Here is a 22,234-nt window from a genome sequence, read left to right on the forward strand (position 1 = left end):
GAGAAAAGGCCCAGTATCTCAGAAATGATTAAATAAACACCAGAGGATGCAGAGTTCTTGAGGGTGGAGTATATAATGTAAAGAGAATGATTTTTCATGTTAGAGCCGTGACTCAGCACATTACCTTATACACGGTTTAAGTTATGTTTTATTTATACAGCACACGCAGTGGACTCACCGTGAATATTCACTTTCGCCAGCAATGATAGAGCACATAGGTTTTTATTGTATATGTCATTTGAGTAAAGGATTCCTGTTTACATACTCATACATTACATAGTGTTTTGACATTCAGCGTAGGTTAGAAAATGCTGATTCACTGTGGAACAGCAGAATTAGGCCTACCGCGTTTCCCCTAAAATAAGACCAACCCCGAAAATAAGCCCTACCTTATATTTCAAGCATGCTTGAAATATAACCCATCCCCTGAAAATAAGACCTAGTTTAAATGGGACGCTATGTGTATGGGGAGGTGTGTGGTCTCTTACCGTACCTACCTTGTGGCTGTGCCCCCCTTCGTTCCTTGCAACTTCTCCTGTGTATGCTGCGGCATAGTATTAAAGTTGTGAGGGCATCCTTTGACCCTCATGCGGATGCTGAACGCAGTACGCTAGATCGGCTCTGTGCCCGCACTCCCCTCTTGTCATAATCAATGTGTGCCAGGGATGCATCAGCCGGGCGCACATTGATTATGACAATAGGGGAGCGCCAGCGCAGAGCCAACCTAGCGTACAGCTTCAGCTCGTGCCCTTACAGCTTCAATAGTATGTAGCCACATACACTGGAGATGTTACAAGAAACGGATGGAGATGCAGCCACAAGGGAGGTGCGGTAAGAGACCACACACCTCCCCATACACATAGCATCTACCCCTCACTTGAGAGTAAGCCCCTCCCCCAAAAAGAAGGCCTATCACATAAATCTCCCCACAAAACAATATAAGACAGAGGGGGAGATTTATCTACGCATTACAGACAGTTTTTTCTTCTTAATCTGTTCTAACCAGCAAGGAGAACAGTTCTGCACAGTAATAAGAACCTTCTTAAATCCTAGGTAATAGTGGCAATTTAACATGAATTTCTAGAGCTGCACTACAGTTAAGAAAAGTGCAAATCCATCCCTAAACTGGCGCAGATTAAGAAGTGCTTGATAACAGTTCTACAGATGTAGAATTGCAGGCTAGACATGATTGCAGAGTGCAGGCTAGACATGATTTGTGTGGTGCTTCTCCCCCCTGCTGAATTCCTCCTCAGAGCCTGCAGGTGTGTTGGTTACCTCAGCAACAGCAATTCCCCTCACACACTGCACTGTCTGAGAGACCTTCCTAGCTCCTCCTTGTAACAGGCGGCGGGGTTACCGCCACGGCGGAGAGCGGCATGTCCGCCGCTTCCGCCTCTCAGCTGGCGGCGGTCCCCGCCACGCAGTCACACGGCATGCCACGGCCAGGTCCTTTGGCTGCACACAGGGTAAGGGCTACGCGTGCACGCTCCCAGCGGCAGGACCTTTATGCCAGAAGAAGGGGAATCAGCTGACTCACCGGTCAGCTGACCCCAGCTAGCTTCCTGATTGGCTGGGGTTCTGGGTGCCTCTGCAGAGTGATCCCCAGCATATAAGGAGCTGGCTGTCAGTTGTTCCTTGTCTGCTGTTGCGAATACTTCGTGTTAGCGCTCAGACCTTTGATAGCTATAATTATAACTGAACATTATTGTTGATTTATTGTGTATGACTCTCTGCTCGTTCTTCTGACCACTCTTCTGCCTCCTTATTCTGTACCTTGCTATCTGATCTGTTGCCGAATTACTGCCTGAACCTCTGACTCCGATTTGTGCCTTCTGACTCTGTACCTTATCTGCCCGACCCGTAGCCGACCTTAGCTTCCAATACTCTGATTAGCCTGACGTTTTTGTACTGTTATTGTCCGATCAGCTGCCGACCTTGCCTGTACGACCACTCTCTCAGTGATAGTCCCCACAGCCAGGGGGATATTGCATAGGAGTACTCCTGTTTACTGTGCATAATCACCTGTGAAACACACTCTCATTAAAGTACTGATTCTGTGCTAGTGTGCATACTGCTTATCTACTATCAGTAAAATACTGATTACTTGTTCATCTATATCTGCATTAGTGGTGATACTGCAGATCACCCCATAATCAGATATTTGTGGGCTTGCTGACACATTGTTACATAACAGCAGACCAAGATGTCTATGGATGCTCTGTGTACACAAGTCGAGGCCTTAACCGCAGCCGTGAACGCTTTGACTACCACGGTCAATACGCAACAGACACAAATCACCCAATTGTCTGAAGCGGTACGTTTACTCCAGGCCCCAACATTACCAGGGCAATCCCCTCCTGTAGTCGAACCTAGAATGCCTCTACTGGAGAAATTCTCAGGTCACAAGTCTGACTTTAGCAATTTTAAGAATCGCTGTATGTCATACTTTGAGATGAGACCTATATCATCAGGTTCAGAGAGCCAGAGGGTGACTTTCATTAAGACCCTACTATCTGGGGACTCGCAAACCTGGGCTTACAGTCTGCCAGAGGGCCATAAAGCACTATCCTTGGTGCAGGGATTTTTTAAATCTATGGCCATAATTTATGATGATCCGGATGTCGCGGTCACAGCAGAAAGGAAGCTAAAGACTCTCCGGCAGGGTCATAACTCAGTAGAGACCTATGCCGCAGAGTTTAGGAGGTGGGCAGTCTCAGCTAGATGGGGACAATTTGCGCTTTTAGATTGTTTCCTGACTGGGCTATCTGATTCTGTGTCAGATGTAATGTTGAGTCATCCTGAGCCCAAAACAATGGATGAGGCGATCGCTTTGGCAGTTAAAATTGATTGCCGAATTCGCTACCAAAAGCAGAGTCGATCCAGGGTCTCTACTAGAACCTTCCCCGTCTCTACCCCTTCTCCTGTTCCTCAAGACGAACCGATGCAGTTCGGTCACTCTAAATTGTCTGAGCTAGAAAAGACCTTGAGAAGGAAAGAGGGGCTGTGCTTGTACTGCTCTGAGAAGGGGCATCTGGTGCAAAACTGTCCTAAGAAGGCGGGAAACTCCTCCACCTAGGTGTAACTAGAGGTACTACCCTAGGCGAGCCAGTTACTCGATCTGTCTGACCACTCTACTCACCAGTGGGCCCTCGCCACTGGTGAGGTTCCTTGCAGCATTCCATCAGCCAATCTCTCGTGCCTTGTGAGATAATCGCTGAGGACCTAGCAGGAAATTACTGTTTGCACCAAACACCCACACCGTGCAATAAAGTTGTGTCTACTATCACGTCTTTGGTTGCTATATTTGTATTATTGATGATTCTGCAGATCATCAATAATCAGATATAGTATCTGTATTATTGGTGATACTGCAGATCACCTGATAATCAGAAACCTTTTTCCTGCTAACACTCAGATTGTTACATAACAACAGACCATTATTATTGAAGCACTGTGTAATCAAGTTCAGGCTTTGTCAAGACCGATCTGACGGCCACGGTCAATGCCCAACAAAACCAACTCAATAAATTATCTGAGGCAGTTCGGGCCTTACAGAGTCCTGGGTTACCAGTGCAATCCCCTCCTAGTGTGGAACCTAGAATGCCTCCCCCCGAGAAATTCTCGGGCCTTAGGTCAGATTTTAGAAATTTCAAGAATCGCTGCCTATCTTATTTTGAGTTACGACCTATTTCATGAGGTACAGAACAGCAGAGAGTGACATTCATTAAAACGTTGCTAACTGGGGACTCTCAGACATGGGCATACAGTCTACCTGCCGGTCACGAGGCCTTATCCTCAGTGCAGAACTTTTTTGAATCTATGGCCATTATATATAATGACCCAGACATCGCAGTTACTGCCGAGAGGAAATTTAAGACTCTTCACCAAGGTCATAACACGGTAGAGGTTTATGCTGCAGAGTTCAGGCGGTGGGCAGTATCTGCTAGATGGGGACCATTTGTGCTCCTGGATTGTTTTTTGACAGGCTTATCAGATTCTGTATCAGATATAATGTTAAGCCATCCTGAACCTAAATCAGTGGATGACGCAATTGCACTAGTGGTCAGAATTGATCGTAGAATCTGCTATCAAAAACAGAGTAGGACCAGAGGCTCTGTTAAGACTGTTTCCATTTTTGTTCCCTCAACTATTTCCCAGGATGAGCCCATGCAGCTCGGCCATTCTAGGTTATCGGAATTTGAGAAAAATAGGAGGGGCTATGCCTGTACTGTACAGAAAAAGGTCATATGGTGCAAAGCTGTCCTAAAAAGGCAGAAAACTCCTTCGCCTAGGCGTAGTTAGAGGTACTACCCTAGGCGAGCCAGTTTTACCTCTACCAGATAAAAGACTATTACTGCCTTTTTCTATTTCTTGGGAGGATCACGTTATTCCTACCCAAGCCTTTATAGACTCTGGTTCTGCAGCCAATTTTATGGATTTTGATTTTACACGCTATTAGGGTATTCCCACTCTGCCTTTAGACAGACAGATTTTTGTCACCGCAGTGGACGACTCTCCTTTACAGCATAGCCGCCCCCTCTCTCAGACTCCTATTCTTTCATGCCACGTGGGGGTGCTCCACAGGGAAGAAATTCAGTTTTACTTCTTAAAAATGACCACCTCTACCGTGATTCTGGGAATGCCTTGGTTAAATAAACACTCTCCTCAGATAGACTGGAGCTCCGGCCGATTGTTAAGCTGGTCTCCTTACTGCCATCATCAGTGCATGGAGAGAGTTTCTGTTTGCGCTACTCAGATTCACATAGAAGGGGTACCATCTCAGTATATGGAGTTCTCTGACATATTTTGTCTCAAAGCCGCAGACAAGCTTCCTCCTCATTGGAGTTTTGACTGCCCTATCAAATTGAGGCCTGGTACCATGCCCCCCAGAGGTCACATTTATAATCTTTCTGGGCCCGAAAAAGCTGCCATGAAAGATTACATCAAAGAGAATCTGGCCAAAGGTTTCATCCGCCCTTCTAAGTCCCCTGCAGGGGCTGGGGTTTTTTTTGTACAGAAAAAGGATGGGGGATTGCGGCCCTATATTGATTACAGGGAACTCAATAAAATCACTGTGAAGAACCGCTATCCCCTTCCTTTGATAGATGACTTGTTTTCCCAGATCACTAATGCCAGTGTGTTCTCTAAGTTGGACCTACGCGGGGCATACAAACTTGTTCGTATACGAAAAGGTGACGAGTGGAAGACGGCCTTCAACACACCCGATGGGCACTACGAATACCTTGTTATGCCCTTCGGGTTGTGTAATGCTCCAGCTGTCTTCCAAGAACTCGTTAACGAGATTTTCAGGGAAGTGTTGGGTCAGTTTGTCTTGGTCTACCTTGATGATATTTTAATTTTTTCCAAGAGTTTAGCGGAACACTGGGACCACGTTAGATATGTTTTGTTAAAACTCAACAGACAGAACAACCTCTATACTAAGCTCGAAAAATGCATCTTTGAGGTGACTGAGGTACCGTTTCTGGGGTATATAATTTCTACTTCAGGTCTGAATATGGATCCTAAAAAGGTTTCGGCAGTCTTGGATTGGCCTCAACCCGTCGGGTTGAAGGCACTCCAGTGATTCCTGGGTTTCACAAACTACTACAGGAAATTTATTAAAGGGTTTTCCTCAGTGGTGTTCCCCCTTACTGATCTCACTAAAAAGGGGGCTGACACGTACAACCGGTCCAAAGAAGCTCAGTCTGCTTTCTCTTTACTGAAAAAGTTGTTTTGTTCCGCCCCTATCCTTCCTCATGTTGATGTTAGTTGTCCTTTTATTGTCGAGGTGGACGCATCAGAGATAGGGGTGGGAGCAGTTTTATCTCAGCATTCGGGCTACCAGGGCCATTTACATCCCTGTGCTTTTTTTCCCCGCAAATTCTCTCCTGCGGAGAATAATTATGATATTGGGAATCGGGAGCTCCTGGCCATTAAACTAGCTTTTGAAGAATGGCGTCACTGGTTGGAGGGTGCTGAGCACATTATTACTGTATGTACGGATCATAAAAATCTAGAGTATATTGAGGGGGCTAAGAGACTCAACCCCCGACAGGCTCGTTGGTCCCTGTTTTTCTCCAGATTTAGATTTATCATTACGTACAAACTAGGGAACAAAAATGTCAAGGCTGACGCCCTTTTCAGGTGTTTCGAACCAGAATCTGCACTACCCTCCGAACCAGTGACTATTCTGCCTGACAATGTGGTTTTGGCTGCCACAGAGACTAGGGAAAACCTGAGGGCCACCCTGGGGTCATACCAGCAGGATTCCCCTGAAGGAAAACCTGAGGGAGTTCTCTTTGTGCCATTGCACTTGAGACTCCAGATTTTGGATATGTTCCATGGTCATAAAAACGCAGGGCACCCAGGTTATTCCAGGACACTGGAACTATTGGCCAGATGTGTCTGGTGGCCATCTAAGAGCCCAGACTGCAAAGAGTTTGTAAGGGCCTGCTCCGTTTGTGCCAAGAGCAAGTCTTCCTGACAGGCTCCTGCCGATACCTTACAACCTTTGCCCATGCCTGAAGAGCCATGGACCCATTTATCCATGGACTTTGTGGGGGAACTCCCCAGATCTGAGGGGAGAATGGTCATTTGGGGGGTAGTGGACAGGTGCAGCAAGATGGCCCACTTTGTTCCGCTGGAAAGTCTCCCATCTGCCCAGGAATTGGCAGACCTGTTTGTGAACCACGTTTTTCGGCTGCATGGGATCCCAGAGAATGTGGTGTTGGACAGGGGAGTGCAATTCGTGTCACAGTTTTGGCGGGCATTTTGTCGTCATATGGGGATGGAACTTTCATTTTCGTCCGGCTACCATCCGAAAACTAACGGGCAAACTTAAAGGGTCAACCAATCCCTAGAACAGTTCTTGCGGTGTTATGTGTTTGACGTCCAGTACGAATGGGTGAAGTTTCTCCCGTTCACAGAGTTTGCACATAATAACCTTAAAAGTGGGTCCTCTGGTTTTTCACCCTTTCAGGTGGTCACAGGGAGATCACCTAAATGTTCTCCTCTGCCAGTAGTGACCTCCCTGTTTCCAGCCCTGGAAGCCTGGCAAGGGTCTTTAAAAAGGGTTTGGACAGTAGTCAAGAACAATCTGGAAAGAGCTTTCAAAATTCAAAAGAAACAGGCAGACAAGAAGCGTTCTGTGGAATGGGAGTTTGTACCCGGGGACATGGTGTGGGTTTCCACACGTCACATTGCTTTGAGGCAACCATCGTCTAAACTTGGTCCTAGATTTATTGGCCCATACCCTGTATCTGAAAAAATCAATGATGTGAATTATAAAGTGCCTCTGCCGTCTACTATGAGAGGTGTAAAATCATTCCATGTGTCTTTGCTAAAACCTGCGGTGTATGTGGATCCCCCCCCCCTTCCTGTGGTGATTGATGGAGAGCCCGAGTACGAAGTTGAGGAGATTCTGGACTTCCGTTGGGTGCAAAAATCATTACAGTATCTTGTGCATTGGAAAGGGTATGGGCCAGAGGAGAGATCATGGGTTCTGGAGCTTTGCCTGCATGCCGAAGAGTTTAAACAAAAATTTCATGATTCGCATCCTGGGAGGCCGTATGGAACGTGTCCGGAGTCCACGCCTCAAGGGGGGGGGGGGGGTACTGTAACGAGTGGCGGGGTAGCGGAGGACAGCGTGCCCGCCGCCGCTATCTCTGCCGCTCAATCTTGCCGCACGCCGCGCGTCACACAAACAATCTGCGAGTGGCCAACGTCAGGACCTTTATAAGTTGCGGAGGCGCATCAGCTGACCTACGGGTCAGCTGACGTCACAGTACGCGCTCCCCTCTTCTGATTGGTCAGACGGGCTGGGGCGGTCCCCTTCAGGAATAAAAGACTCGAGCTGGCAGTGGCTTCTCTGTCTGTTGTTGCGAATACTTCGTGTTAGCGCTCAGACCCAGCTAGTGTTCCTGCTGAGATATATATATATATGCAGTATTGCGATATATATCTATCCTTAGTTAGTATTGTATATATTTTTGTGCCTTCCTGTGATTGACTCCTGCTTGTTCTGACTATTCTTCTGCCTGCCGATTCTGTACCTCTGTCATCTGATACTGTTGCCGACCTCTGCCTGAAACTTTACTCTGAGCTTGCCCACTGATTCTGTACCTTGTCTTCCCGCCTGTTGCCTACTCGATCTGTCTGACCACTCTACTCACCAGTGGGCCCTCGCCACTGGCTAGGTTCCTCGCTGCGCCCCATCAGCCAGTCTCTCGTGCCTTGTGAGATTATCGCTGAGGATCTAGCAGGAAATTACTGTTTGCACCAAACACCCACACACTGCAATACAGTTGTGTCTACTATCACGTCTTTGGTTGCTATGTTTGTATTATTGATGATTCTGCAGATCATCAATAATCAGATATAGTATCTGTATTATTGGTGATACTGGAGATCACCTGATAATCAGAAACCTTGTTCCTGCTAACATTCAGATTGTTACAGTAGCCTAGTATAGTATATAGTGTAGTATAGCTGCTATTATGCTCGTCATCTAGTGACGAGAGTGCAATTGTGGGCAGCATGCATGTGCATCCATGCGTCTGCAGAAGAATGCGAGCCTAACAGCAAGAGACTGGAGGTGGACAACAGAACTGCTGCAAGGGACCAGAGCATCTTCTAGGGGCTGGAAGAAGCCCCAGGCAAGAAAATCTGCACATCTTGTATTCACCTTGCAACTTCTTTCAAGATCTCATTATGTGTGACTGGCCTTAAAGAAGACCTGAAGTGAGAGAGATAAAGAGGCTGTCATATTCATTCCCTTTTAAAAGGGGTTCTGCGGGGGGGGGGGGGGGACGGGGGGGTGTTAAAGATAAAAACAGACACTTACCTGGAACTTCTGTCAGCCCCCTGTAGCAGTAATGTCCCACACCGTCCTCCTCCCATCTGCTGTTCCGTCGCCGGCAATTAGTCGTCTAAGACGACGAATAATGCGCGCTCCCACTTGCGTCATCGAAAGCTTACTGCACAGGAGCACAGCCGCAGTTGGTTGGCATGACGCGATAGACCGGGGGCGGAGAACAGCGGATCGGAGGAGGACGGCGTGGGACATTACTGCTACAGGGGGCTGATAAAAACAGACACTTACCTGGGGCTTCTATCAGCCTCCTGTAACAGTAATGTCCAGCACCATTCTCCGCCACTGGCCCCGGTCTAGTGTGGCATGCCAACCGGCTGCGCGCCTGCTTGCTCCCACGCGCGGCATCTGCCGCTTACTGCGCAGTAAAAGAAAACTTCATACTGCTACTGCGCAGTAGCAGTAAGCTTCCGATGATGCGAGTGGGAGCGCGCATTATTCATCTTATTAGACGACTAATTGCCCAGTGCCGGCGACGGGGTACAGCGGATCAGAGGAGGACGGCGTGGGACATTACTGCTACAGGGGCTGATAGAAGCCCCAGGTAAATTTATGTTTTTATCTACAACAAACCGACCCCTTTAAGCAATTCCAGTTGCCTGGCAGTCCTGTTGAGGTTTCTGGTCAGTAGTGTCTGAATCACATTCCTGGAACAAGCAGGCTGCTGCTGCTGATGATGATATCAGATTTTTGTCAGAAACACCTGATCTGCATGAGCTTGTTCAGGGTCTATGGCTAAATGTATCACAGGCAAGGGATCAACAGGATAGCCAGGCAACTGGTATTGTTTAAGAGTAAATAAATATGGCAACCTTCATATCCCTCTCAGTTCTTGTGTCCTTTAATATATCAGCATGATAGTTCTATAGGTGCAGCTTCTTGAAATGAAATTCTGAGCTGTTTGCTTAGGGTTGGGAAGAAGCCTTAAAACCAGATTTTTAAGAACAAACAAAGCAGCTAGTTTACTAGTTATATGACATGGTAATGAGCAATTGTATGTGTAAGTATGCTAAAGGTCCCCATACATCATCAGCAGATTCAACCATCAGATGGGTCCTTCAGTGTTCGAATCTGATCAGAGAGGGATCTAACCTGCCTCACACTATATATAGATTTCCAATGGATTACAGCATTAATTGGGAAATCTGTAGGGCTGCCACAGCCTGCTGGGCCCTTCCAAGTCTCCTCATGTAATGCATACAGAACTCAAACAATATGCATTTCTCCGACTATCCCTAGTGGCCATTCAAAGATTTGGATCAGCTAGTTAATGACTTTTTTTTTGTTTGAAAAACGTCAAAAGGACGTAAATATCGTCAAATGTAATATTTAGACGGTTAAGTATTTTAAACAAAAAAAGTCAGATCCCTCTCTGATCAGATTCAAACACTGAAGGATTCATCTGATGGTTGAATCTGCTGATGTATGGGGACCTTTAGCATACTTACACATACAATTGCTCATAACCATGTCATTTAACAACTAGTAAACTAGCTGCTTTGTTTGTTCTTCCTAAAAATCTGGTTTCAAAGCTTCGCTACATAGACTACAGTATTTGTACTAGCTAAACATTGATTCCGTTAGAGATATTGACCTCAAAATACAAAGTCTTGAACTATATATATAAAAAAATAATAATAATTCTATCTACACTGCATGACTTCATAAATAGCAGGCCCACATACCTAAATACTAATCGTGGAACTACATGCTCATTGTAGAGCAAGATAAACAAAGGCATTAAAAAAAAAAAAAAAAAAAAAAACAAGGTCAGAAATTTTTTTTTTGCACAAAGACTTAAGGTAGCCATACACTGGTCGATTTGCCATTAGATTGACCAACTGACAGATCCCTATCTGATCGAATCTGATCAGAGAGGGATCGTATGGCTGCCTTTACTGCAAACAGATTGTGAATCGATTTCAGCCTGAAACCGATCACAATCTGTTGAGCTGCTCCTGCCGCCTGTCACTGGAGTGACACAGGAAGTTAATGTACGCTGGCATGGAAGCAGGAACAGAGCGGTGCAGCACGGAGAAGATGCCCGGGAGCCAGCGTCAGGTAATGTATACCTGTATTGGATCGGCCGCTGCTAGCGACGCGCTCCCTACCCGCGGGCGATCGACGGTAATTTCCTGCACGGCGCAATTGACGGACCGATCCGATTTTGGATTTGGGAGGAAATCGGATCGGCGGGTGCGTTTAGCGCGAACGATTGGCAGCAGATTTGATCCCAGTGATCGAATCTGTTGTCGAAACGGTGGCAAATTGGGCCAGTGTATGGCCAGCTTTAGGCCTCTTTCACAGTGGGACGTTAAAGTTGCACGTTAGAAAATGTTTTAACGTGGACTAATGCACAGCAATATTAAGTCTGTGCAACATTCACAGTACACATGTTGCGTTGTGTGTAATGTGTAGCAATATTTAGAAAGTGCTGCATGCTGTGCGTTTAGCAATAAATCTGCTGCGTTGTGTGTGTTGCACATGCTCAGTAATTTTTTTTTTATGCAACGCATGCGCCGTTTTTCTTCCATCACTGTGTGACGAAAACGGCGCACCAAACGCAGGGCTAAAGAATGTACTATAACGTCCAAGTTATAGTCTTTCAATGCGTTGCATTAGGGGCACGTTACGCGACCTTAACGTCGCATCAAATGCACCGTCCCACTGTGAAAGAGGCCTTAGGGGTCGATTCATAAAGCATTACTGCAGAAAACAGCTGACTTTACTGAGCACTTAGGAAAATGTCAATTCATCCAATCTGTTACCAAATGAAAAGCTGATATTACTGACTTGTGCGGTAAATACCTCAACAAATGAAGATTCATAAAGCCTACAACATGCGGTAGAGCCACAAAAATACCGTCTGCTTTGAAGTGGTGTAAAGAGTGCAGTATCTATGCGAAGAGAGTGTGCTGGGAGCCGTGACGCACAAGCAGTGAGAGCTGTGACTGTGACTGACAGGAGAAGGAAGCCAATAGCGCAATGTCTCAGTTTGAACATATTGTATGGCTCTCACGGAAATACATTTTAAAATGTGGCGTTTATGCAGGGCCGGGCCGAGGCATAGGCTGGAGAGGCTCCAGCCTCAGGGCGCAGTGCAGGAGGGGGGCGCACAATTCATTCAGTTGTCATTCCTAATTGTGTATGAAGCAGAAAGAAATAAGAAAAGGGGATACATAGCAGTGACTGCAAGCCAGATAACTAGATATTAAGGTGTTGGGGAGGTTGTGGGCCCTGTGGCCCTCTTAGTCTAATAGCAATCAGTGTGTGACGGCTGTGGTGGGAGGGATGGAGGGGCGCACTTTGGTGTCTCAGCCTTGGGTGCTGGAGGACCTTGTCCCTGCTCTGCGTTTATGGCTCTCAGCCCAAAAGGTTCCTGACCCCTGCTCTAAACGGATGTCTGGGATGCCTCTTACATGCGGCTCCATGCAGTTACGGCATTACAATACTAACAACACAGAGACACTCCACTCTCTTATGCTGTTACAAAGCTTTTTGTCAATGGACTTCGGGAACTTACAGAACTTCTACTGCAGCTGTGAAAAGGTTTAGGAATTAGCACTCAAAAAGTCTAAAATACCAAATGCAGTATTTTCCCGACCAGATTTTTCTCTTCTTTCGCATAGCCTTTTATGAATAGACCCCTTAGCGTACATCTTCGATTAGAGCAATATGGAGGCTGCCATTTTGACTCCTTAAAAAAATTATTCTAATTTCCCAGTTGTAATACAGTGTATAATGCCTTCTGAGTGTATTCCATGCAATAAGCATTCAGTTCAGTCGAATCACAATAACTGATCTATAATTTACTTCAAGAGAATCAGCAAGTATTCTAGGCAGAGGGTCAGCAAAACACACAGGAAACTGGCAATTTAAGGAAAGAGGTCAAGATGGCAGCCTCCACAAGTCTCTAATGCAAGGCATATACTGTATATTTTGTCTTACTGCTTCTGTCTCAGTAATATCCGCTGATAAGAGCCAGAATTCTCACCAAAATAATCTTGCAGCTATACATAATGGCAGACTGAAAGCGCCAGTACATCTAGGGATGTATTGGCAGATTCGACCAAGGGAAAGATCTCTCTGATCAGAGATCTCTTGCCAGCCCATACACTATAGGCCAATTCCCAACTGATTTAAGCATGAAATCTTTTGGGAATCAGTCATGCAACACCACCTTGCCACTCCCCGCCGTGGCCCCCCCAAATGTTTTGTGCCCCCCCCGGTGCCTGTGTATTACTACTTCACCTGTCACACTGTCCATGGTACTTCCTCATTGGCACCAAACGTATCTTCCAGCATTATAGCACGTGGGACATGTGATGTCAGACAGGCGCCCTGTGACGCCGTCGATATGACATATCGAATGCGTCATGGAGTCACGAACGCCAGGTTCTTCGCAAACCAACCAAACTGACTTTTTTTCTCTTACTCTCTGGCTGCTAACAAACACTGGCTAATTACATAGCTTCTCTCCAAGGGTGGAATTTGTCACCTAGCCTCCCTGGGTAGTTATATAGCTCATCCATCAGAGAAAGGTGAGATTTCAGCCTGACAGAAACAATTTAGGCATAAACTTGTAGACTGCTAGGCACCGACCCAGCAGGAGTCCGACACGTAGCTGCCTTGTGGCCTGAGTTGAAAGGAGACAGGAATGATCCTTATCACGCCATCTGGGGACACCCAAAGATTCAACAAACCTTACAAGCTATATGTAATAAATAAGCACCATTTGTAATATTTCTGGTGTTCTCAAGATCGCAGTTCCCTCAAATTCACGGAGTTTATTAGATTCCACACGACACTGGTCCTGAGAGATTTTCAGCCCTCTGGATCTTTCGGAACCAGTGCCAGTAAGGTGAAAGGGGGGGGGGGGGGGACGGTGCTATTAGCGATCCAGACTCCTTGTGTTTGGTATTAGCCAATTCACACACTTGCACTGATTATGAATATTCATTCGGGTTCTTGATATTACCCACGGGCATGCCGAGAGCGGGCAAAATATGAATTGGCCCAAACCTCTCCCTGCCTAAGTGGGCACTGCCTTATTCAAATTGCACAAGGCTGGACTTGTATGTGTCATAACTCCCCCCACCTACAGTGAGGAACAAAACTCACATGACCCAAAAGTCCAGGTCCTTTACCTTCAATCTGATGCCTAGTAACATCCTGGCAGCCCACAAGGACACGGGCCAAAACCTCCATCTTGGAACGATTTCTAACAAAGGCCTGTTGGCCGCATGGCAACTGCCATTTTGGACATTACGATTGCCGCATGGACTACCAATAACGGTATTTGAACTGTATATTCGGACATTCTGTTTCCTGTGTGTATGTAGTTTAGAAATAATTTTATCGTTCAGTCGTGTGCCTGTTCTGGTCATCTGATTGCTGCTATAACGAATCTGCCCTCTGAAGAGTCAGTCATACTACCGCATTGTTTTATGATTTGCTTCTAAATTGTTGATTTGCTAGCTAGGTTGTAAATAACTGTTTCTTCCTTCTAGGATTGGCTAGTACCAGATTTCCTGTGCGAAATCGGTAACTTTCATTTCTCGATTGTAAATACAATTCGAGATTGCACCATATAGGGACCCAGTAACCTTTCTTTAACGTCACATTGCTCACAGTCTTTAAGCCGTCGGAAGTGACTATTCCCCGAACGGTGACTGGAGAGTGTTGAACGTGATTGGGCTGGCTACCGTATTATGATAGCGTTGGGGTCTCTTTGCCCTAGTTGGAGACTGTCTGCTCCTCAATCAGGCAGTGGTGGCAGTGTATTTACCCGATTTCCAGCGCGAAATCGATATTTTTAGTTTACCGATTGTATATACAATCAGAATTGTACATGTATAGGCACCTCCAACCAATCTTAACCGTTTACTACGCACACAATGAATTTGCCTCCAGCAGTCTCTAGTGCATGAGACCTGCATGGCAACAGTGGCCTAGTAATACGGCTTTGGTGGATGTTTGTCCCATTACATATTGTCGGCAGCTGCGCGACCAATCTTTATGATCAGTCTGTTCACCGTACTTCCTGCGTATGCTAACGGGAGCAGATTAGACGGGATTGGCACGCTCTGTCGCCTTTTCTTTCTTACCTCTGACGATCCAGCAACCGGTCTTCGTTGTCCGTCTGCTCCCGTACTTCCTGCGTACGCTAACGGGAGCAGATCGACGGGATCGCGGGGCTGGATTGTCACACGCCCCACCTGCTATATGCAAGAACCCTAATGTGGAAGTATTGTGGACAGAGCAGAGGAAACTAGAGGGGAAGTGTAACAAGTATTTAGATGCACAGGCACCTGGGGGTACATATAACATTTGGGAGGGACATGGGGATGCCATCAAGTTTGTCACTCATGATATCCCATGCCTGGCACCAGATTGACCACATCGGTCTGACTTTTCCCAGCATGTCTGATCATTACCAAAAATGGTTGATTGATGATTAGGCATGCTTGTAGCAGCACCATTATCATCCAATATGATATTAATGATTGAACGGCCGCCAAATCGCTAGATGTTCCACATTAAGAGTTGAGGAAGACAAGGATTCAAGTCTGAGTTTGTAAGGAATATTTATAATATTAGCTGGAGAAAAATCAGTGCTTTCGAAAATACGAAATAACAGAATAATTATTGCAGAAAAGGCAAAATACAGATGACATTTTTAGGCATCAATAGCTGTAATCTCAGTCAAGCAGGCGCGGAGCTAGGGGGGGTCGGGGTAGGACAAGTGCCCCGGGGCGCCGGGTCCCCAAGGGCGCCCAGCTGAGCTTCGGGGTTTTTTGTTTTTGGCTGAGGGGAGCAGCGCAGAGAAAAGAGAGAGCTGTGCGGACGGTGGGGAAGGGGGGCCATCTCCCCCCTCCTTTCCTCACCTTAGGTGCTCTCTCTCTCCCTCGCTGTCCCCTCCAATGTCTGTCCGGTGGCTGGCAGCGGCGGGTGGAACTCACCTCCGTCACGCTCCAGCGCCGCGTCGGAACACCGGCCGGAAGTTCGGGTGCGCAGCCGCTGCTCTGGTCTGGACCAGACCAGAGTAGCGGCAGATCCATCCGGCGCTGCGACGAGACGGAGGTAAGTTCCGCCCGCCGCTGCCAGCCACCGGACAGACATTGGAGGGGACAGCGAGGGAGAGAGAGCAGCTCTTCCTCTTCTCTGCGCTGCTCCCCTCCTGCTGGGGAGGGGGACACCTGGCTACCTACTCTGGGCACCTATACCTCTGGCTACCTACTCTGGGCACATATACCCCTGGCTACCTACTCTGGGCACATATACCCCTGGCTACCTACTCTGGGCACATATACCCCTGGCTACCTACTCTGGGCACATATACCCCTGGCTACTGGCTACCTACTCTGGGCACCTATACCTCTGGCTACCTACTCTGGGCACATATACCCCTGGCTACTGGCTACCTACTCTGGGCACCTATACCTCTGGCTACCTACTCTGGGCACATATACCCCTGGCTACTGGCTACCTACTCTGGGCACATATACCTCTGGCTACCTACTCTGGGCACATATACCCCTGGCTACTGGCTACCTACTCTGGGCACATATACCCCTGGTGACCTACTCTGGGCACATATACCCCTGGCTACCTACTCTAGGCACATATACCCCTGCCTACATATATTGGGCACATATACCCCTAACTACATATACTGGGCATATACCCCTGGCTACCTACTCTGGCCACATATAACCCTGGCTACCTACTCTGGGCACATATACCCCTGCCTACATATAATGGGCACATATACCCCTAACTACATATACTGGGCATATACCCCTGGCTACCTACTCTGGGCACATATACCCCTGGCTACCTACTCTGGGCACATATACCCCTGCCTACATATATTGGGCACATATACCCCTAATTACATATACTGGGCATATACCCCTGGCTACCTACCCTGGGCACCTATACCCCTGGCTACCTACTCTGGGCACCTATACCCCTGGCTACCTACTCTGGGCACATATACCCCTGGCTACCTACTCTGGGCACATATACCCCTGGCTACCTACTCTGGGCACATATACCTCTGGCTACCTACTCTGGGCACATATACCCCTGGCTACCTACTCTGGGCACATATACCCCTGGCTACCTACTCTGGGCACATATACCCCTGCCTACATATACTGGGCATATATACCCCTGGCTACATATACTGGGCATATATACCCCTGGCTACATATACTGGGCATATATACCCCCTGGCTACGTGGACTGGGCATATATACCCCCTGGCTACTTATACTGGGCATATATACCCCTGGCTACATATACTGGGCATATATACCCCTGGCTACATATACTGGGCATATATACCCCCTGGCTACATATACTTGGCATATATACCCCTGGCTACATATACTGGGCATATATACCCCTGCCTATATATACTGGGCATATATACCCCCTGCCTACATATATTGGGCATATATACCCCTGGCTACATATACTGGGCATATATACCCCCTGGCTACGTGGACTGGGCATATATACCCCCTGGCTACATATACTGGGCATATATACCCCTGGCTACATATACTGGGCATATATACCCCTGGCTACATATACTGGGCATATATACCCCCTGGCTACGTGGACTGGGCATATATACCCCCTGGCTACATATACTGGGCATATATACCCCTGGCTACCTACTCTGGGCACATATACCCCTGGCTACCTACTCTGGGCACATATACCCCTGGCTACCTACTCTGGGCACATATACCTCTGGCTACCTACTCTGGGCACATATACCCCTGGCTACCTACTCTGGGCACATATACCCCTGGCTACCTACTCTGGGCACATATACCCCTGCCTACATATACTGGGCATATATACCCCTGGCTACATATACTGGGCATATATACCCCTGGCTACATATACTGGGCATATATACCCCCTGGCTACGTGGACTGGGCATATATACCCCCTGGCTACATATACTGGGCATATATACCCCTGGCTACATATACTGGGCATATATACCCCCTGGCTATGTGGACTGGGCATATATACCCCCTGGCTACATATACTGGGCATATATACCCCTGGCTACATATACTGGGCATATATACCCCTGGCTACATATACTGGGCATATATACCCCCTGGCTACATATACTTGGCATATATACCCCTGGCTACATATACTGGGCATATATACCCCCTGCCTACATATATTGGGCATATATACCCCTGGCTACATATACTGGGCATATATACCCCCTGGCTACGTGGACTGGGCATATATACCCCCTGGCTACATATACTGGGCATATATACCCCTGGCTACATATACTGGGCATATATACGCCTGACTATATATACTGGGCACATATTATTCTCCTGGCTACATATACTGGGCATATATACCACTGGCTACATATACTGGGCACATATATCTCTGGCTACATATACTGGGCACACATACCCCTGCCTACATATACTGGGCACATATACCCCTGGCTACCTGTTCTGGGGACATCTATACCGCTGGCCACCTATTCTGGGGACATCTATACTGCTGGCCACCTATTCTGGGGACAACTATAGACCTGGGGCTACCTATTTTTGGGGAACCACGTCAGATTGAGTGTATTTTGGAGAACTGCTGCCAGGTGAGAGGCGTCTACCATATTAAGGGGGCATTCTACCTATTTATGTGAAATGCTGTCTATTTATGTGACTCATGACTGCTGAATTTGTCTTTTTGGGGGCCTCATGGTTACTGAATTTGTCTTGTTGGGGGCCTCATGATTTGTTGGGGGCCTCAAGATCGCTGAATTTGTCTTGTTGGGGGCCTCATGATTGCTAAATTTGTCTTGTTGGGGGCCTCATGATTGCTGAGTTGGTTATGTTGGGGGCCTCATGATTGCTGAATTTGTCTTGATGGGGGGGGGCTCATGATTGCTGAATTTGTCTTGGAACATGCTGGAAGGTACATACTGAGGGAGGGTGGGTGAGCGTGAGCCTGCTAACCTCCATATACATTTGGCTCCACCCATAACCACGCCCACAATTATTATGTGACCACGCCCCTTTTTGGCGCGGCGCGCGTGCGCCGCAACCTTGACTTTGGGGGGCGCATTAATAGTCTTTGTCCCCGGGCGCTGAAAATCCTAGCTACGCCTCTGCAGTCAAGGCCAAAATCTCCAGCTCCAGGTTGATTCTGGCTGTAGAGTTTGAAAAACCCCAAGAGGACCTCTGGTGGCGAGTATGTGGCCTTCACAGCTGGGTCCTCCAACATGAAGTTATACCATGCTTTGATGTGTGGAGTCTTCTCCAGAAATCTACAAGACAAGTCCATGACCACTTTAGTGAAAGGCATATGTGGATATTTTTAGTGATTTTATGTAGCTATAACTACTTTTTTTATGTAAACAACTGAACAAATAAAATGCCCATTCGTCATTTTCACGCATCTTTAAATCAGTAATAAAAAAAAATAAAAAATTGGGGGGCTCTTGAAAGCAGAAAAACGTGCAAGCCAAGTCAGCTGCACTCTGTAACACCGGTAATCAGATCCTCTCTGTGTAGCACAGAGAGGATCTGATTACCGGTGATCTGCAGTATCACTGAGAATACAGAATATACCTGATTATTGATAATCTGCAGTATCTCCGATAATTAGATATATCTACTAACCTCTGGACACCTGAGAGATGAGAGTGTTTTGGTGCAACAGTAATACTTTGAGGAACGCACCCGTAAGATGGGTGCTAGACAGTAAGAGATACTGCTATGGATCAGATTCCTTCTACAGGCCTGAAGCTCCCCAAGGGGAGGAGCAAGGCTGAGAGAGAGAGAAGGACAGAAGGTGAGTGACACCAATGGTGAAGTGTCACTGACAGGTCTGTGAACTATCTCCAGACAGGGAAGATAGTTCTCGAGGTCGGACAGGCCAGGTCGGCAACAGACAGACAAGGTACAGAGACAGGAGGCAGATGCGGATTCCAGAGACTAGCCGAGTTCAGCAACAGAGTATCAGAATGACAAAGGTACACAATCAGAGATCAGAAGAATGGTCAGGAAAGCAGAAGGTCATAACAAATAATCAACAATGCCTAGACTTGAGGGTGAGCTCCAAGATTCTCACACTCCAGGAACTAGACTAGATAATACAAATATACAGATGGTACAGAATTCCTAGACTAAGGTGTGAGACCCTTGGCCATCAACACCTTTGGAAACTGGTCTAATAACACAGATACAGACAAGGTCTGAGTGCTACCACGTAGTGATCGCAACGGCAGACAACCAGAGAATGACCAGCACCCAGTATATATAGCAAAGCGCTCTCCAGCGCCTCCCCTAAGTGCTGGACCAATGGGAACTGGTTGAATCGTCAGCTGACCGGCTTGGTCAGCTGACTCCCTTCTGGCTGTCATAAAAGTTCTGCCTCTCGGCGCGCGTGCGCGTCCTTCTGAACCTGTGTGGACTATCAGTCCCAGCCACACCAGAAATGTTTTGCAAATCACCCGCCACACTGGACGCGGAATCCGCCACACCGCTATCAAGGCATGCGGCGGTTCCTCCGCGTTCGGCCATATTACTGGATGTAGTCCTATGCGTGCAAACCGCCGCGTTGGACGCGGAATCAGCCGCCCTGTTCTGAGTACACGCGGCGGCTTTTCCGCGTTTTCTCACACACACTAGCGGTACCTTATCAACATCACATAAATTCAGCAACAGGATGAGGGGCAGCTGGGGATAGGCTGCTGGCAAGGGAATACAAAAATAAAATTCCAGACACAGCAGGGGAAAAAAATTCTGCTGCAGAGATAGAAAGCACAAAATTGGAGCAGTAATACATTTTAGGAGACAGGTCTGTTTGGCCTCTCTTCAGACTCAATACCACCCTCCCACCCCACCAATCAGAGTCATATCTGAGTGCAGACACAGACATGCTCAGGTACGACATGTCTCAGTTCTCTGCCATCGGGTAACACCAAAGCATGTCAAGCGCTGATATGGGTTATTGGCAAATGAATGGGAGGAGCGCTGAAATGTGAAAATTGCTTCCATCTTGAAGATTAAAACACCCTGCGGGTTGAAGTACAGCGCTTGTATCTAAATCTTTTGTACTTATATGTTTATTTGTCTTTATATAAAATTTCCAATTGTTTCAGGAAAGATATAGTCGTAAAAATCATAAAAGATCATGTGCTATCTCACAACAAATCCCCAAGAAGATTCTCATCCAAAAACCTCTAAGTGTATCTCTTATCTGTCTAGCAGAGAGGTTTAGACAATAAGCCCCATTCGTATTTGCATACACACTACCATGCACACTTTGGAGCCACCTGATTCTCTGTTAAAAATGTTCTTGTTAAAAAAACTTTTTCCCATACGGATAAGCCGTACAGTAGAATATTATAAACAGATCCTTTTTATGTGCAGGTCTTTTTTGTATGTATATAATTCACTCTCTTTCCGTTATTAGGAATTTTTTGGTCTGGAAGTAGTCCGGAGGGATCCCAGAGGGGGTAATTGAATAGCGAAAATGTCGAGGAAAGAAAGTCAGTGGATTTTCAATTTAAACACCATGGCACCCAAGGGCCTTAACGAGGAGTGGGAAATGTTTGGATTTCTGGAATGAGATGAATGGGAGCCATCTGATTAGGGGTCCAGCTGAGTCTCTATGTAGTGAGGGGAAGAGATAAGATTTTTAGGAGGATACTGGGTGTCAAAGCATATTAGTAACCCATGGAGGGAGAAAAATTATAGAGATTACAACAATTTGAGGTTGCTATGAATAACAAACGGAGTTCCCCTTTAAGAAGAGGCGGACACAATGTATGGGATGTCTATAAAAAGCAGGAAGTGGTGGCCAGTGGGTATTCCCTCATCCTGATGAAGATAGTCGTTAAACTATCGAAACATGTCGATGTAAGAAGGGTCGTTTGCTAACCCATCAAATTGTTCCTATTTGATTGCAACGAAATCCGCAACAAATTACGCAGATACGGCTTGCCTACACAAGTTTTACGAGTAGCAGCCGCATTGGAGCGCATAGTGGGACGCAAGAACCCGGAAGGGAAGTGACGTCACTCCCAGCTAGCCAACCACCCGGAAGCAGCGTAGCCGGAACAAACGAAGCAAGAGAACTACACACAGGCAGACGTTACACCGGAGGGAGCGGCAAGACGGAGCTGGAAGCTAACCCTGCTTGCGAGGCTGCTGGCCGGAGCCTGCATGGGACATCATTCAAACTAAAAGACGCGTAAGTGACTGCAGCGTTTCTTACTGTGAGGGGACAAACCTTCCTAATAACGGAAAGAGAGTGAATTATATACATACAAAAAAGACCTGCACATAAAAAGGA

At 47.0% G+C, this 22,234-nt stretch overlaps 1 protein-coding gene across 1 annotated transcript in view; it reads left to right on the forward strand.

The window, feature by feature from the left end:
- The first annotated feature begins 20 nt into the window (after positions 1-20).
- Positions 21-22,234, forward strand: part of LOC137536137 (glutathione S-transferase omega-1-like) — a 61,227-nt gene continuing 39,013 nt past the window's right edge. Inside the window, exon 1 of the mRNA XM_068258205.1 lies at positions 21-77. The gene's annotated coding sequence lies outside the window, so the exon portion shown is untranslated. The remainder of the gene's footprint in view (positions 78-22,234) is intronic.

The sequence above is a fragment of the Hyperolius riggenbachi genome, chromosome 10, assembly GCF_040937935.1.
Source record: "Hyperolius riggenbachi isolate aHypRig1 chromosome 10, aHypRig1.pri, whole genome shotgun sequence".
Taxonomy (NCBI): domain Eukaryota; kingdom Metazoa; phylum Chordata; class Amphibia; order Anura; family Hyperoliidae; genus Hyperolius; species Hyperolius riggenbachi.